This window comes from Chrysemys picta, chromosome 5 (assembly GCF_011386835.1).
Source record: "Chrysemys picta bellii isolate R12L10 chromosome 5, ASM1138683v2, whole genome shotgun sequence".
In the NCBI taxonomy this organism is placed as follows: Eukaryota; Metazoa; Chordata; order Testudines; family Emydidae; genus Chrysemys; species Chrysemys picta.
The window spans coordinates 23,502,473-23,519,394 of NC_088795.1; the positions used below are offsets into that span (position 1 = coordinate 23,502,473).

At 40.8% G+C, this 16,922-nt stretch overlaps 1 protein-coding gene and 1 long non-coding RNA gene across 13 annotated transcripts in view; one reads left to right on the top strand and one right to left on the bottom strand.

Annotated features, from left to right (window-relative positions):
• The window catches only part of LOC122174302 (uncharacterized), a 67,406-nt gene extending 54,330 nt beyond the window's left edge, over positions 1–13,076 (top strand). The window contains exons 2-3 of the long non-coding RNA XR_010601244.1: positions 1,320–1,428; positions 12,915–13,076. This is a non-coding gene — a long non-coding RNA (uncharacterized LOC122174302). The remainder of the gene's footprint in view (positions 1–1,319; positions 1,429–12,914) is intronic.
• CCSER1 (coiled-coil serine rich protein 1) overlaps positions 1–16,922 on the bottom strand; it is a 1,147,114-nt gene that overhangs the window by 658,078 nt on the left and 472,114 nt on the right. The gene's annotated exons all lie outside the window — the stretch shown is intronic.

Here is a 16,922-nt window from a genome sequence, read left to right on the forward strand (position 1 = left end):
GAAAATTCCTTTCCGACCCCAAATATGGTGATCAGTTAGCCCCTGAACATGTGGGCAAGACCCATCAGCCAGAAACCTGGGAAAGAATTCTCTGTAGTAACTCAGATCCCTTCCCATCTAGTGTCCCATCAGTGGCCATTGGAGATATTTGCTGCTAGCAGTCGCAGATCGGCTACATGCCATTGTAGGCAGTCTCCTCATACCATCCCCTCATACATTTACCAAACTCAGCCTTGAAACAAGTTAGGTTTTTTGCTCCGACTGCTCCCCTTGGAAGACTGTTCCAGAACTTCATTCCTCTGATGGTTAGAAACCTTCACCTAATTTCAAGCCTAAACTTATTGTTGGCCAGTATATATCCATTTGTTCTTGTGTCCACACTGGCGCTTAACTTAAATCACCCCTCTCCCTCAGTGGTGTGTTTCCCTCTGATGTATTTGTAGAAAGCAATCATATTGCCCCATGGTCTTCTTTTGGTTAGGCTAAACAAGCCAAGCTCTGAATCTCCTCTCTTAAGGTAAGCTTTCCTCAGATCACCCAAGTAGCCCTTCTCTGCACCTGTTCCAGTTTGAATTCATCTTTCTTAAACATAGGAGACCAGAATTGCACGGAGTATTGCAGATGAGGTCTCACCAGTGCCTTGTATAATGGTACTACCACTTCCCCATCTCTACTGGAAATACCTCGCCTGATGCATCCTAGAACTGCATTAGCCTTCTTCACAGACACATCACATTGGCAACTCATAGTCATCCAGTGATCAACCCATACACTCAGATTGCAAACAATTTGGACACAATCCACAGAGGTGGTCTGTTGGGAAACATGTTAGGTTTTGAAATCCATCCTCTTTTTCAGATTCTCTGACTTAGGGATCCTTAAAAGCATGAGTACAGCACACACAAATGGCCAGATTTTCAAGAATGCTGCTCCCATTTAGACACCAAAATGCACAAGCGTATTTCTCAAAAAGGTTGGACTTCAGCAGTTCCCACTGGATGCTCATACATATTGAGCCTTTTTTGAAAAATTTGGCCATTTCGTTTAGGCACCTAACGACAAATGAGCTCTTTTGAAAATCTGCCCAAAATTTCATAATGTGTATTATATTTTTATAGGGATGATGACAAGATCTGGAAATCTTTCAGTAAGTTATTACCCTTACAGTTACACACATCCCCCACCTCCCAAATAAAAAGAACATTTTTAAGGTTGCAAAGTCAAGCACTCAAAAGTTAGGAGATGCCAAAATTATGGTTGCCTCTGCATATGCATTATGATACAACCTTTAATAACATGATTTTCTATTTTTTCCACAGGACCTTTGCTTCTTTCAGTGCACAGAATGCACCTGCCCTGGGGATAAATCATGGCTGAGGACAGTGGCGTAGCCAGCTTCTAAGAGGAGGGGCAGCAAACATAAAAAAGGTACCCCCCTTAGCGCCTCCTCTGTCCACGCCCCCCTTGGCTCCTCCTTCGGCCGCTCTGCACCCCCCCTTGGCTCCTCCTCCGGCCGCACCGCCCCTTCCCCCCATGGCTCCTCCGGCCCTGCCGTGCCACCCCCGTGCCTCCCCCCTCGCTCCTCTGGCCGCGCCTGCCACCCCCATGGCTGCCGGCCGCGCTGCGGGCCGCCAGCCTGCGTCCCCACTCGCTCCTCCGGCCGCGGCCCGCATGCTGCCCCCTCCGCTCCTCCGGCCACATCCCCCTGCTCCTCCATGGCTGCCGGCCGCGTTGCGGGCCTCCAGTCTGCACCCTCCCCTTCTTCCTCTGACCGCTTTTGGAAAGGCGCCGCTTATGGAACATGTGCTGAGGGGAAGTGGCTGCTTCCCCTGCACCCCACTAGCTACGCTACTGGCTGAGGAGTAAAGCAGATTATTGTTTATAGGACGCCTACCTGATTTGTTGCAGAAGTTGGAAGATATAAAGTGAATGAGGAAGGGGACTGCAGGAAGAGACAGGATGGTCTCTGGTTAAGGTAGTGGAACATTGCCCAGAGGAACTGGATTCTCTCCCTTACCATGCCACAAAGTTCCTACGTGATGCTTGTCAAGTCACTTAAACCAAACCTTTCAGAGCTGGTCATTAATCATGTGTTCATCACTCTCTGGGTGTCTGATTTGCAGAAGTGTTAAGCACTCACAGCTGTAACTGAAGCCAATGGCAATTGTGATTTGAACATAAAGTCATATGTACAGCTAAGGACTCTGAAAAAATCAGGTCCTAGTTTGTCTCAGATTAGGCACCCAAAATTAGTGCACACTTTTGAACTTAATCTCTCTCTGCCTAAGCTCTTCATCTGTAAAATGGGGATAACAACATCTCTTCTCACAGGGGTCTTGTAAAAATAAATTCATTAACATTTGGGAAACACTCAGATACTACAGTGAAGAGCACTATAGAAAACCCCATAAGGAAATAAATAAATCTGTCTGGGTTTGAATAGTGTGCAGTAAATAAGGCATGGGGCCACACATTGAACAAGATAAAAACAAAATATTGAATACTTGCTCATTCAGTGAGCAACAACCATCTGGTGTACTGATGGCAGAGCATGGGAACACAAAAGCTTTTAAAAGAAAAGGTCGCCAGAATTTTTGAACATAGGCAAAGCAACATATTTTTTCCTTTTTCTTGTTCTCAGAAATGGATGCACTCTTTTGGCTGAAATTTTCCAAACAAATTTAGCCTGAGACATATGGAAAATTTAAGCCCAAATGGTTAAACCTTGCAAACGTATAAGGCTTTGAAAAAAGGCTTATAATGGGAAGTGTCAGACAACCTTGATAAATGGTGCTATCAGACCCACCTATAATAAAGATCCTACATTTCCACTACATGTTGTTTTTGTTTGTTTGTTTGAAATATCAGGTTAAATCAATAGCCTGAATCTCCACTGATTTGCACCTCAGATAACCATTTACACCTGTGTGAAGTGGATGCAAATGTGCAATAGTGATTTAAAGTTTACATCCACTTGGTACTCACTGGGCCAAATTTTGCCCTGAGTTCAACTGGGATAATCTAAGTCTTATCATTCCTAAAAATCTATTTAACATAACACTCTTTGTATCAGCAGATTAAAACAGTGACCACTTTTGTAGGCTCTACGGGCTATATCCAAAACACAATGAACTCCATGGGTGTCTTTTAAAAAAAACCAAAAACTTTAATAGGCTCTGAATCAGACCCTAAGATATGTTACTAAAAAAGAAACAAACATGTAAGGGTAGGCAGAGGTGTTCAAAGACCACAGGACATTTTTGGCAAGTATTCATGCCAATTTCTGCCATATTCATGCTCCTTTGATCCTCACTTTACATAAATACTTGAGTATCAAATACTATTATAATCTCCCTTGTTCATCTCATTACACGAGGCTACTTTTTACATCAGAGGCTGCATTGGCTCAGCTGTGAGCAGCCTAATGAGAGGGAACTTGTGATGGCCCCCACTGCCAGCAGCTGCAACTGTGCCCTCAACCACAAATTGGTCAGTCTGACATCAGGAATTATAACATTCAAAAACCAGTAGGAGAACACTTCAATCTCCCTGGTCACTCAATAACAGACCTAACATTGGCCATTCTTCAACAAAAAACTTCAAAAACAGACTCCAACGTGAAACTGCAGAGCTGGAATTAATTTGCAAAGTGGACACCATCAAATTAGGCCTGAATAAAGACTGGGAGTGGTTGGGTCATTACAAAACCTAATTTTCCCCATACTAATTTCCCTCTATTGTTACTCACACCTTCTTGTCAACTGTTTGAAATGGGCCACTCTCATTACCACTACAAAAGTGATTTTTCCTCCTTTGGTATCCTACTGTTAATTGAATTGTCTCGTTAGACTGACCTCCCAACTTGATATGGCAACTCCCATCTTTTCTTGTGCTGTGTATTTATACCTGCTACTGTATTTTCCACTCCATGCATCTGATGAAGTGGGTTCTAGCCCACAAAAGCTTATGCCCAAATACATTTGTTAGTCTCTAAGGTGCCACAAACACTCCTCGTTGTTTTTGCTAAATATCAAGGGGCTCATGTCTGTAGGTTTCTTCAGTCTCACCCCTAGAATAACCCCGGTGCCATAAGGAAAACTGCAAGGAAATCACCAATGGTCACGTCACGTTTTTTTTCCTCAATTTTTTTTTTGTTGCTCTGCCGGCGGGGACCCCCCCCCCCCACACACACCATGTGTCCCAATATTTTCTTCATCCCATCTGGTCACCCTACCCCTAAGACATGTGCACACACACAAATGACTCCTGTTGGCAGACACTGAACATAGACACCTGCTGTGCAGAGAGGAGAGACTGGCTTTTTTGGGTGCTGCTGTGACAGATACAACAATTTCCTGAAAAAGCTTATTGAATTAAGTTTAAGTATATTTGGGGTCCACAGTGCTGAATGCAAAGTTTATGTATTGTTATGGGATCAGATGTAATTTCTTTAGGGGGGAGACATGGCCAATGTAAACTTTGGGAAATGTTATGAGCTTCAAAGGACTACTTTAATAATATGTCAGACAAGAACAAACTTTTGGGAAAAACAAAGTTAAGCGGCCTTCCTAGAAATTACCTCGGGGGGAGAGGTGAATACAAATTCTCACGTCTAGACTCAATCTGTTGAAGTGAGGGCCTGAGGAGAGAATCATTGTCTGCTGATTAACTATTCCCAGAATCTGAAGAGCAAAGGCCTAAGGTGTATAAAAGTTAACCTTTTAATGTTAATTAACTTTAATTAATTAAGGCTAACTTATTAATGTGTGTGCTTGTTCTGAAAAGAGCTGTTATGAATTTGTAACCACAGAAAAACCCCTCTGTGGGGTTTGAAGGATTGAGTCCTCCAAGACCCCTTGTTGGAGTTGGGGGGCTGATGAGCTTAACAGCATGAGTGAAAGTTCTCTTTATTGTTTGAATACAGTTTCTCTGTAATGCTTTCACCTTAAGAATAAATGTGCTTGCTTAGAAAGACCTGTGTGGTAACTAATAACTGCTGGCAATTGCTACCCTTCATAGAGTCTAAGGATAAAGCAAAGCATGCACACTGGCCTGTATAGGCAGGCTGGCTTGTTGGAGAACTTGCAATTGTAGTCAGGGAACTGTGCAGTCTGTAAAAATCCCAGCCAGGGGGAGCGGGGGAGAGAGAGAGAGACATGTGTGAGCCCAAGAGAGTTAGTGGCTGAGGAGCTGAAAGCCTACAGTGAGTGCACTTGCTGGACCAGTGAGGGTAAATACAGGTGCAGTTGCCCTGAACTGTGACAGTCACCATCTGTCATTGGTGGTAAAGGGAATAGAGTACTTCCTCCTTCCTCTGGGCATTTCTACTACCACCAACCACGGGTAGGGAGAGAAGGGACTCAAGGTCTCCCTTTTCCCTAGCCACAGCTGCTTTTGATCCTGGGGGAAAGAGGCAGGGCTCCCTCCTTTTCTCTCTTCTCCCTATCACCAACACATACCTAGTGAATGTGAGGAAAGTGTGTAGGCCAGAAATGGTAAGAAAGAGAAGGAGAGAAAGTGAGAGGGAAAGAGCAGGCATAGTGGAGAGGGGGCAATTTGTCTGGTATGGAATGAATGAGGAGAGAGAACAACTCAGTGGACAGGGAGGAGAGTGTGAGAATGAGACAGTGAAGAGATAGATGGCATGAGGGAGGATACAGGGTAAGAGTGGGAAGTGATCAAGCTCACAGGCTTTACACCTCAGCTTGGACAGTGATTTATTCCGAAAACAGAAGAACAAAAAGAGCAGGAACGTTGGGCCTTTGGCATCATGGGTCTGTCTACAAAGGAATCCAAGGCACTTTATAGCAAAACAAAGAGCTTAACAGAATAAGTGCTCAGAGAGTACACTGAACAAAACAACTGGTATTTCTTTACCCTGGAAACATTTTGAAGGGTTTGAATATTTCTTTTAAAAATAGCATTTTAAAGGAATGAAGCACAACCACATTACCAGTTTTATTTTTTCCTGAAGATATTGTGCAGTCATACCCTAAAAGTATGTAGCTGTTTGCTAAATAAATGGGAAATGAGCAACTGAAATCCATGTGCTGCACTGTAAAACTTGGGCACCTACAACTAACTAAAAGCCCTTATATAAAAGCCATTTAAGATTTGCATATCTCATGCGCATGGACATATGCTAAAATCAAATTTTACAATGCATGAAGTAAACTTCCAGCCAAGCTTTGTCTCTAACAAAACAGTTTGCGCAATAACATGCTTGATATTCAGATTTCAAGATCCAAGCATATTTTGCCCGGGGTAAGAATGTTAGCCTTGATACTTTTGCATTATGACTGGTTTATCTATATGAGCTGCACATTAACCCCACATCTTGAAATGCCCCTGTCTTATTTCTGAATAGAGAAATATATATGCTCGTGATCATTATTACCTCTGAGAGACATAATCATTTCAGGAAATGAACCATCAAATTAGAATTTTTTTACCCACTTTTTTACAACATATCCATGCAGTTGGCTTGATGTGAAATGATGTGTAGTGCTCCAAGAATAAAAGTAATAAGAAATCATTTATACTACATATCAAGAAGGGTAATTTACTCAAATTCATAACAATGAAAAAGTAAGAAATAGAACATTTACTCAACACAGATATAATAACAGCCTGTATAACAATATATTCAAGAGAGAAGAGATAAAGATGACTTATTAACATCATAGATCAATGCTAACTATTCGTCCCATACAGCAACACTTTAAAAATGGAAAGATATTGTACATACTAATTCAGCAGTCCTGCAGCATTTTTTAACTAGTGAGAGGAATTCAAAAACCATGCATCTGGTATCAAAGAGCCTTGACTAATGCACAGAAATATCATGAATCCAATGTCATATACTGTACAATAGTACCACCACATAAGGGCCCAATCCTGCAATTCATAGCATGTGGATGGTCTTTTGAGCAGACATGCCAAACCCGCGCACACAAAAAATGCAAATGGGCTTGCTTTTGGCTTAACTGGTTTGTGAGTTCCTTGGCGAGTTTTTCGCTTGTAGCTTGTTTGGCTTGTACCTTGTTGCTTCCCCCCCCCCCATTCTTTTTTTCTTATCAGCTCCTGGCAAGCAGGGGCAAGGGAGGGCAAGGGGCAAGCAGGGGGAAGGGCGGGGGGAGAGAGTCAGGGGTGCACAGCAGGCCCACCAGAGTCCCAGAATGCACGCCGGGGGAATTTAGTCACATAGAATGGTGGGGTTCTTAGGGATTGGCTTGTTTTGGCCTTGTTTTGAAATGAGATTAGCTTGAATTTTGGCTTATTGTGAAAGTCGGGGTGCTTATTTACCGCATGAAAGTTGCAACTGTGCTTCTGAGCCTTAACAGAGCCCTATTTAGTGGTGCTGATTGTGGATCAACTGCTGCACCCTTGCTCTACTAACTGCAGGATTAGGTCCTATAGTAAAACAGAATATAGGAGATACTGTATATAAATAAACAACACTATGCTAACTAACTGGATATAAAAACGTTATTATTTTTTATTAAGCAAGCACAACAACAGTGGCTTCAGTCAGGGGCCAAAATTATTTCATTCTTTTTTCCCCCCATGGAAAATCTGTCCATAGATGCAGTATGTGATAATTAGCAGAATCATCCAGATTGGAAGAGACCTTGAGGTAATCCTCCTGCATTATGGAAGGAAATTCCTGAGTGTAGCAAACCACTCAAAAAGGTCATATCTAAGTAACTGACATATGGTGGTGGGAAGGAAGAAGAGGGGTTTTGTGTGTGTGTGTGTGTGGGGGGTGTCTTTCATTAGCATACTTCAATCTCTGACCATGCTTTTTACACTTAACTTCTAAAGCACATCCTCTGTCCCATTTGGCATTCTTATCTTTTTTTCCTGCATCCACAAGCTCTAATGACATTTCCTTTAAGCATGAGCTCCTGCATGTCTCCCCATCTCACCAAGCCTCTGGTTACTTCCACATTTCATCTGTCTCTTCTTCCTGGTTGCTAGAGAAATTTGTACATTCCCTAGGTCAAATCTATCTTCTACAGATCCATTCCCAGACATCATCTCCAACCCAAAATCTGTGTTCTGGGAAACCTCATGAACATTCCCCTGCTCCCTTTGGAACTCTTCATCTATTTCTAATATGCTCAGTACGATGCATGGACTTGCTCTCCTGAAACCCAGCTCTCCTCACCTGTCCTTTCCTTCTCTCACTCTCCATATCCTGCATTCTGTGTTGGTGTTGTCTGACTCCTTCTCTATTTCTTTTGTCACTTCCAGTCACTCTACTTTGGTACTTTTTTCTCCACTGAAACTCATTTACTTCCACTCTCTTCTCTCCCTTCATCTGACATCCATTGCTACCCAAACTCCTACTTCTCCTTTTCCAACTTTGACACTTTGTATTTTCTTTTCTTTCTTCTCATCCCTAACCTACACCTTCATCTTGGGAAACTTAATCTTCCATTTTTACAACCCATCTGACCCTACTATCTCTCATTTCCTCTCCCCATTTTACCTGCAGTTCTGCACTATTTCTTGCTGTAGGGCCAATCTTCTCCAAGCACTACTCTTACTCTTCTCTTTATGGCCAAATGTCTTGTTTCTAATCATCACCGTAATCTCCGTTAGTATTTTTTCTTCACTAACCTCTCTTCAATCTATTGAATCCATGTCTTCTGCTTTAAATTATATCCTTTCATTCTCTCCCTATTCTATCTATCCCATCATCCCTCACTTTATCATCCTCTCTTTCTGGGCAATGCAGTACCTTTTGTGAAAATATAGAGACCAAGTAAATTCCTTCAACTACAAATTCACCTGCTGTTCTTTCAGCTCTGACATCCTTCTTTCTAAATAGCACAACTGCACCTTATTCCTGAACCTAGAAATGCCCAGTATCTTTGTACTATCTTTAGTTTTCTCACCCAACCATTCTCCACTTCTTTCCCTCAGCCTTCAAGCATGCCTTAATATCCCACATTCTTAAACAAAAATACCTCAGTTGTCCCTGTGATGTTTTGGGATCACCCAGACCATGTGAGTTCTGTCATTGCCTGTCCTGTAACCTTGAGATGCATTAATGCTATATTATTATGGCTGAGACCCCTGACACCAGTAGCCTGCCCACAAACACAAGGGATTACCTTAGTTACTCCTTGCACAATGACACCAACTGCCCTTCCAATCCTGAGTCTCCCCAAGTCCATCCTTCTGGAATTCTTACATATCAGAAACAGACTTTTCCCCTCTGGTTTGTCACCTCTGAATATGTGGAACCTGTCCCCGAGATACCAGCTTACTTTGGCTCTCACATTCCACACAATTTGCACACCAGAGATCTGCTTGGGGCAGATCTGTAAACCACAGATTCAAAGATAAAAAAAAATTAAGGGAGGGCAAAAGTATACAATACAAGTTACACAGTAAAGAAACAAAGACTCAATCTCAGGCTTTACACTTCCATATTAGATACAATCCCATTTCTAATACAAGTTGCCTACTGCCTTTGAACAGTACCCAAGCATACCCTTCTAGCTATACCAGGGAAGGTAGGGAAGAGGGGAATCCAGCCTTTCAGGGACAGCTTCCCACCTAGAGGCTCTCTCCCACTTTCTCACTGGATTTCACTTCAAACCCTTTCATTTTAAAAGGATTTGCAATTTGTTTGTTTGTTTTCTTTCTGTCACTATAGATATTCAAAGGCGGGAAATCCCCAGTTGTCCCAGTATCTTTCCATTAATTTTAATGGTCCATCATTGTGTTTTCCTGGGTTGTACAATGGATTGTTCCTTGAATCTCCTTTTTGAAAACATCTGTCTTTGGGGGTGATTCTCTCGTCTGATCACTCACCTTACTTTGAGGTGGAGCTAAAGTTTATGAGTCCAGTTCTCCATGTACACAAATCCATAAATCTATAACCATATCCTGTATATATATCGCAAAATATAAGTTTAGAGCATCACAAGCTTTTATAAAAGACCTGACTCAACATATGTATGCAATATTTTATAGCAATATGTATGCTATAAAAATCAGTTGATCTTATTCTTCGGGGTTCAAATGCCATCTTCTCCATTTGTGGCATCTGGATCCTGTTGTCACAGTCCCCGTTTGCCTATCTAATTACTAGCTTATCTCCTCTTAATCCAACACTTTTGAGTGAGCTGTCATTTTCCACTGCCTTGACTTGTTCTCCTGATATTCTCTCCTGAATCCACTCTGCCAAAGCTTTTCTAACGAAGGTCACTTCTTCCGTATGTTAATCCTCAGAGGCCTGCCCTCTATTTTCTTGTTTCTTTGTCTATCAGCTGTCTCCTCCTCCTTCCCATGAACTCTCTCCTAATTCTTCTCCATCAATTTTTCACTCTGTGGTTTTCTTCCTATGTCTTCAACTCAATTTCCATCAATGACTTATTTTCCTACTCTCTTCTGCTCTTTATCAATGTCCCTCAGAGCTCTAACCTTGGTCTCTTCTTCTTTTCCTCTACAGCTTATCTTGCGTTGACTTTCCCACTAGCTTCAATTTGTATTGGCATTATTTGTATGGGCTTGTTTTCTAAATTAAAATTAGTCTTTGCATTAAAATTGTTTAAAATGTTTTGCTTTAAAATGTTTTTTCAATGTCAACAATTGCAGCATATACAATTTTCATTTGTTTCCAAATTTTTGGTTTAACAACAGAAAACCCAAACCCAAAATATTTTCAGTTTTTGAAAACCGGAAAAAACGAAAAACAATGTTTTTTGGGGGGGTTGAAGAGTGAAAATTTTCCATTTTTTAAAATTTGTTTCCTTTGAAGTATTCGCCGAAAATATGTACATTTTTCTGACCACCTCTACTTTTCATAATCAAAGTTCTCCATAATTTTTCTCCTGTTTTAATCTTTGCTCTCATTTCCTCAGATTCTCCCTACCAAAACCTGAATCCAAAACAATCTTTTTGTGTCCCTTTCTGACTCTGGGCTTTGTGTTATTCTCCATATATTATAATTTTGAACAGCCACCTTCTTCCTGCATGGCAAACAATAACTTTCTCTTCATTAATATCTTTCCTCACTTCTTCCATGAAGATTCAGAATGCTAATCCACCCATGAAAAGGAAAGCGAAAAATGCCTGTCTTTGAGATGAGACAGAAAACAATATATGTTCCATTCTATATGCATCCGAAGAAGTGGGCTGTAGTCCACGAAAGCTTATGCTCTAATAAATTTGTTAGTCTCTAAGGTGCCACAAGTACTCCTGTTCTTCTTTTTGCGGATACAGACTAACACAGCTGCTACTCTGAAACAGAAAACAAAGGTTCTGAACAGATTTGGTCATTCTAGATCCCACAGCACTTTTAGCAAAGGCTGAAATGATTATTCCTAAAATATTCACCTGTAGTTCATTTTGTGTTCCACATTCTTCATTTTGTCTGAAACTTTTTTGTAGCAATGTTCCTGTGTACTGTACAATAGATACATCATTTAACTTGAGTTCTGAGTAAAATGATTCCCTTTATCATAATTAGTAAAGTATTTGGGGATTCATTTGGATGAAAAGTGTTGTGTTAATTTAAAATAATTATTATATTAGTGACTAACTTGCCTAATTGCACTAAGAAAGAACTCCAGTTTGAGGTTGATTTGTGACGGCCACAGTCAATCAGTGCTCAGCATTGAGCTGTTCTCAGATAAATATTTTCTAGCTTCAAAATGTGACATTGGTCCATAACTGTATTATTGAACACTTTTTGCTAGATAATACCAGACTGTAGTTCCTTGCCTTTGTCAAAATGGATCCTTGTTATTCCTCTGGTTTATGTGTTAATATTTATTTATCTGAATATACTGTGGCATGGAAGAGACTTCAGAGCACATTAATCAAAAATATCTTCATATACCAGAGTAGGTTTCTGGAGTTCACATTACCCTTATCCTTATTTCTAATTCTGGCCACATATTTTCTAATAATGATTTATGATTCATACAACCAACCATCCTGCGCACAAGTACACGGCGATCAAGAATGTGATTTTTGACAAAGCATTCAAAGTGCCCATGTATGTGTCTTCCTGATTAATATTAATGATCAAATATATTTTGAGAAGCAGCTGAATTACAGTATGAAAGTTAGTGCAAGCTTTTGTGTGAGTAGATGGAATGCCCATGGTACTTCCTTTTAATTAATTTTCTCTTCTGGCAGCACCTTAACTTCCCAGTACAGTAACAAAATCCTTCTTATTCCTCACTTAAATTTCACTGACAAATTCAAAACCCACCAGTTTATCCAACTCTGTTATCTCGGTCTGAGGAAATCATTTCTAGCTTAACTTAATCTTGTGCAAGATGGAATTGGTTATTTATGTTATGTACCTGACGTGTTCGAACAGAAACCACCACGTGACATGGGAGTAGTTCTGCGGTGGTGCGTTTCTGTACCTGAGCTTGTTTTTATTTGGTTGGATTCCTGGCACTTATCGGTAACCTGCGTTCCGTAACTGTTCCCCTATTACTTTATATTGATTGTATCCTGGTGTCACTAGGAACTTTTAATGCAGTAAATTATGTTTGTGAGCTGGTTTATCGACCCAGCACTTTAAAACATATCTTGTGCTGATCTTCTAAACCCATGGCACTGATGACTTAGATGTAGCTTAAACTGTTAGTTATGGAAATACGCTTACACATTCAAAGAGGGATCAACACAGCTGAGGATATTATTTTCATCAGATATTTTAATCCTGAATATGCAGCACAGAACCTCAGTTTTCAAAAGTCTCTTGACACCACTTTAAATGTATCTAACTGCTGGTGATTATAATTAATACAATACTAATACTTTGCACTTATATAGCTATTTCCATCCCATGGGGGAAAATGCTTTGCAAATGTTAACTATTAAGTCTCAAGACACCTCTCTTCTGGTAATCAAGTTTTATTATCCTTATTTTACAGATGGGGAAAATGAGGCACAGAGACTCTGAACGACCTGCTTAAGGTCATACAAGAAACCTGTTGCAGAGTCAAGAACAGAACCAAGATCTCCTGACATTCAGTCTTTCTTCTTTAACGAGCACACAACCCAAAATATAAAATTAAATGTGATTAAATGCTGCACTCCAGCCTTGGGATTCATTTACTATTTACTCAAGAGGATGTTTTTAAGGGGAATGTGGGGAATTCCAATGTGGAATAAAGGTCAGGTAATTTGACTTGTATGGTTATGTCAAAAAATGTAATTCTGATACACCATTTATTTCTGTTAATGTTCTCCCAATATGAGGTGAAGAAGAGAGAAACATATATAGTGAAAAGAGAAACATACTAACTGAAGTATGCTTTATCATTAGCCTATTTCTTCTCATGTTAGTCTGATTATTCTTTTGAGGTTCTGATATAATTTTATTCTTATTTATAGTTTCTACTGAAGTAGTGCTGAGGGGCTTCAGTTAGGATCTCGTGCAAGATACTGCACACACAAAAAGGAAGACTTGGTCCCTTTATTCTAAGTTTTAACAGATCCAGTAATTTTCTTCATTCTATTCGACTCACAAAAGACATCAGCATTTTTTTTTTAAATTTGATATTTTCTGCTGCTCTCCCTGTAAAATTCATTATCACCAATAAATACTGAGCTATTTCAAGGGGAGAGGCACAGGAGAGACAGAAGTATACTGGAGGGCAGGTGATGATTTGGGTGAACTAAGGAGCTTTGATATTGGGTCCCAGCTCAATGGCTGAATTGGAATTAGGGTAGTTTTACAGGAGAGAACAGTAACTTACAAGTGAACCAGAATAAGGCATCAAAGAATGGTGATAACTACAAGGAGATAAAACTTGGACACCACTCTACTACAGCAGTTTTAAACACTTTCAGTCAGACACTGTTGCGTTTACATTTCACTGGAAACACAGAGCGGGAGATTTTCAAAGGCAGGTGTCTAACTCTCATTTGTACATTCGAAAATCTACCCCAGTGATGTCTAAACTGTACATGACGTGGACACAAAAGGAAAATGGTTCTTGGGCGTATGCTCTGTTATTGTGGAAGCAAACATTTCAGGATATGTTTGCTTGAAAAATCTACCACAAGATCACATAAGGAATCACCAGTACTGAGAGACCATTTCAAATCCACTTTTAGCTTGGTGTCTGAGGGAATCAAATTCACAACTCCAGATACTGTACACTGGAGTTCTCTGCCTGAGACTCAACTGCACCCTAATGCTTAATTTCCCCACACTTGATTCTTTTTTGCCATCTGCAACAGACAAACATCTTATTACAGTGGACTATTACACTATAAGAAGACTCTGAATAACTGAGTTAAACCTACTAAATCTCAATCCTTAATCTCAATCTCTGTGCTGATTTTTCCTGCTCCCGATCTCGTCAATCTATTGCTAAAATATTCCCATTGCCTGCATCAAACACTTGGGGCATCTTATTTCAAGTGTAGACTTTGCATGCGAAAGTCAATAGCGCTGTGCCCTCCAGAGATACTGCTTCAAGGCAACAATGCTTGCTTTGCTTTTCCAACAACTAGGGTCCGTTCTATTTACAACACTCAGACATAGAGGGGGTTACCATATTTCAGGTTCCCAAAAAGAGTACACTGATCGGGAGAGTGGGGGAGTTGGAAGTTGGGGGTGCTGGAGGAGGTACTTGCAGTGGGGGTACTCACTGAAGGTGTAGGCAGTGTCGCTCCCTGTCATGGTGGCAAATGCAAACCCAAGACACAGTGATAGTCAGCGCCTCGCTGTGGACTGCAGGGCTGGGAGCCAGGGCCTAGGTGGGTGGGATCCGGCAGCTGTGGCTGCAGGGAAATGGACCAATCAGCTGCAAAAGCAGGGGAGGGACAATTTGGGACGTGGACCAATTGAGGCTCTTTCTGAGCTCCAATGTCAGCTCTGAAAAAAAAACGGACATTTCCTGTTATTTGAAAAATCCGCCCACCCCAGACAGAGGACGGAGCCTCAAGAAAGAGGCAATAGCCAGGAAAACCAGACAATTGAGCATATGCTTTTGTGGGCTACAGCCCACTTTTTCGGATGCAATAGTGGTTTGTGCTCCTGAATCATTAAGAGGGTATGACAAAAATGCCATATGCTAGTTCTTTGCTAGGCATTTAGTTAGAAAATCTGCATTAAGGAGCTGAGTAAACTTTTCCAGTGGTGATTTAAATCAGATTACATACAAGAGAGGAAGTTAGTTGTTTAACCTGTAAAACAGAGTTGAAATGATATGCTTTATCAACACAAGAGGCCTGATTCTGACCTTTCACCAGTTTCTCAGCAGCATGTCTCCACTGACTTTAATGGTCTACTCTTTGTTTACATTGGGGTGAGCTCAGAATCAGGCCTAACATTACACTCATGGCCCAACAGACAGAACAAGGAGCAATGGTCTCAAGTTGCAGTGGGGGAGGTTTAGGTTGGATATTAGGAAAAACTTTTTCACTAGAAGGGTGGTGAAGCCCTGGAATGGGTTACCTAGGGAGGTGATGGAATCTCCTTCCTTAAAAGTTTTTAAGGTTAGGCTTGACAAAGCCCTGGCTGGGATGATTTAGCTGGGGATTGGTCCTGCTTTGAGAGGGGGTTGGACTAGATGACCTCCTGAGGTCCCTTCCAACCCTGATATTCTATGATTCTAACACACCGTCAGGCCTAACATTACACCACCACACAGGAATAATTCCACTGAAGTCATTGTATTGATGGGTACTGTAAATAGCATTTCCGATGTAAATGTTTTAGGTATCCTACCTATAAAAAAAATAGGATTTTCCTGCCTTTGTGACTTCCTAGTACTGTTTTCTCATTGCCTGAGGATATCAGTGGACATTCTCTAATCTGACATGCAGAGTAAACCTGACTTGTTTCTATGGAAGCAAGTGCTGGGGTGGTTATGACTGAAACCTTATTACCTGCCGCAAGCAATAGCTCTAACCTTGGCATAGTCATTCATCTCCTGTGCTCCCAGCCAATGGCTCAGAAAAGGAGCTGCATCTTCTGAACACCTGTTCTCATTTTATAAATGTCACCTTGAATTTCTCCAAACTTTTACAATCCAAAAAATCTGCCTCATTAGTGTCAGCAGTAAACTCGTTGATTTCTGTTTGTCCAGATTCTTTACTCCTGCCCTGCCCGACATAGGGGAAAGAAAGCAGACTGTCCAACAGGTACATGCATGTGGTTGGTGGGCCTTAGGTTTGACTCAGCTCAACTTTTCCACTTAGCACTTGGGAGCAGGAGTAATTGATGGTGGAGAGGACAGGAGAGTCAGAAGAGATTTTCTCCCCCTTCATTTCTGGCACAAAGACTCACATGGGAGATTCTAAAATATGGCTTCCAAGAATATTCACACACGTGATTCTGAAATTTGCTTTCCACAAATATTAGTGCCTGTAAAATTTGTTTTTTTTCCAGAAAGTGAATACACACACAGAGCATGCACCTAAAATTTCTACTGTTCCAGCTATATTCTGTCTTGCTAACTATAAGTACATAGCTGTCTCGACCCATTCATCCTGTTTACTAGAGACAAGTGTCTCAATACAGTACAAGGTGTCTCAAATGTTTTATAGAAACGTTCATGTGAATTACTACTACAATCTGCTGTATAATTTTAAAGTGACTACCACTTAGGTTGACAACAAACAAACACTCGCTAGGCAGCCTTTATATCTAGCAGTTTCCTAAGATATTTGAAATCTTTTCCTCCCCGAAGATTCAAGACTAGTTTAGGCACTTGCATAGTGGGAAAAAAATGATCGGTGTTAAAACAACAAAATAATTATTATGACTCTAAAGAGGGCATTAGAGTTTTGCCATTTAGTTTTCTGCCTCTGATGGTTTTCATGATGCAAATGGATTAGCATCAAGATGAAATATGAACAGAAAAAATGACTGTGCAACAAGGCATGTAGTCAGGTAACGTATATCCAACTGTATGTAAATACAA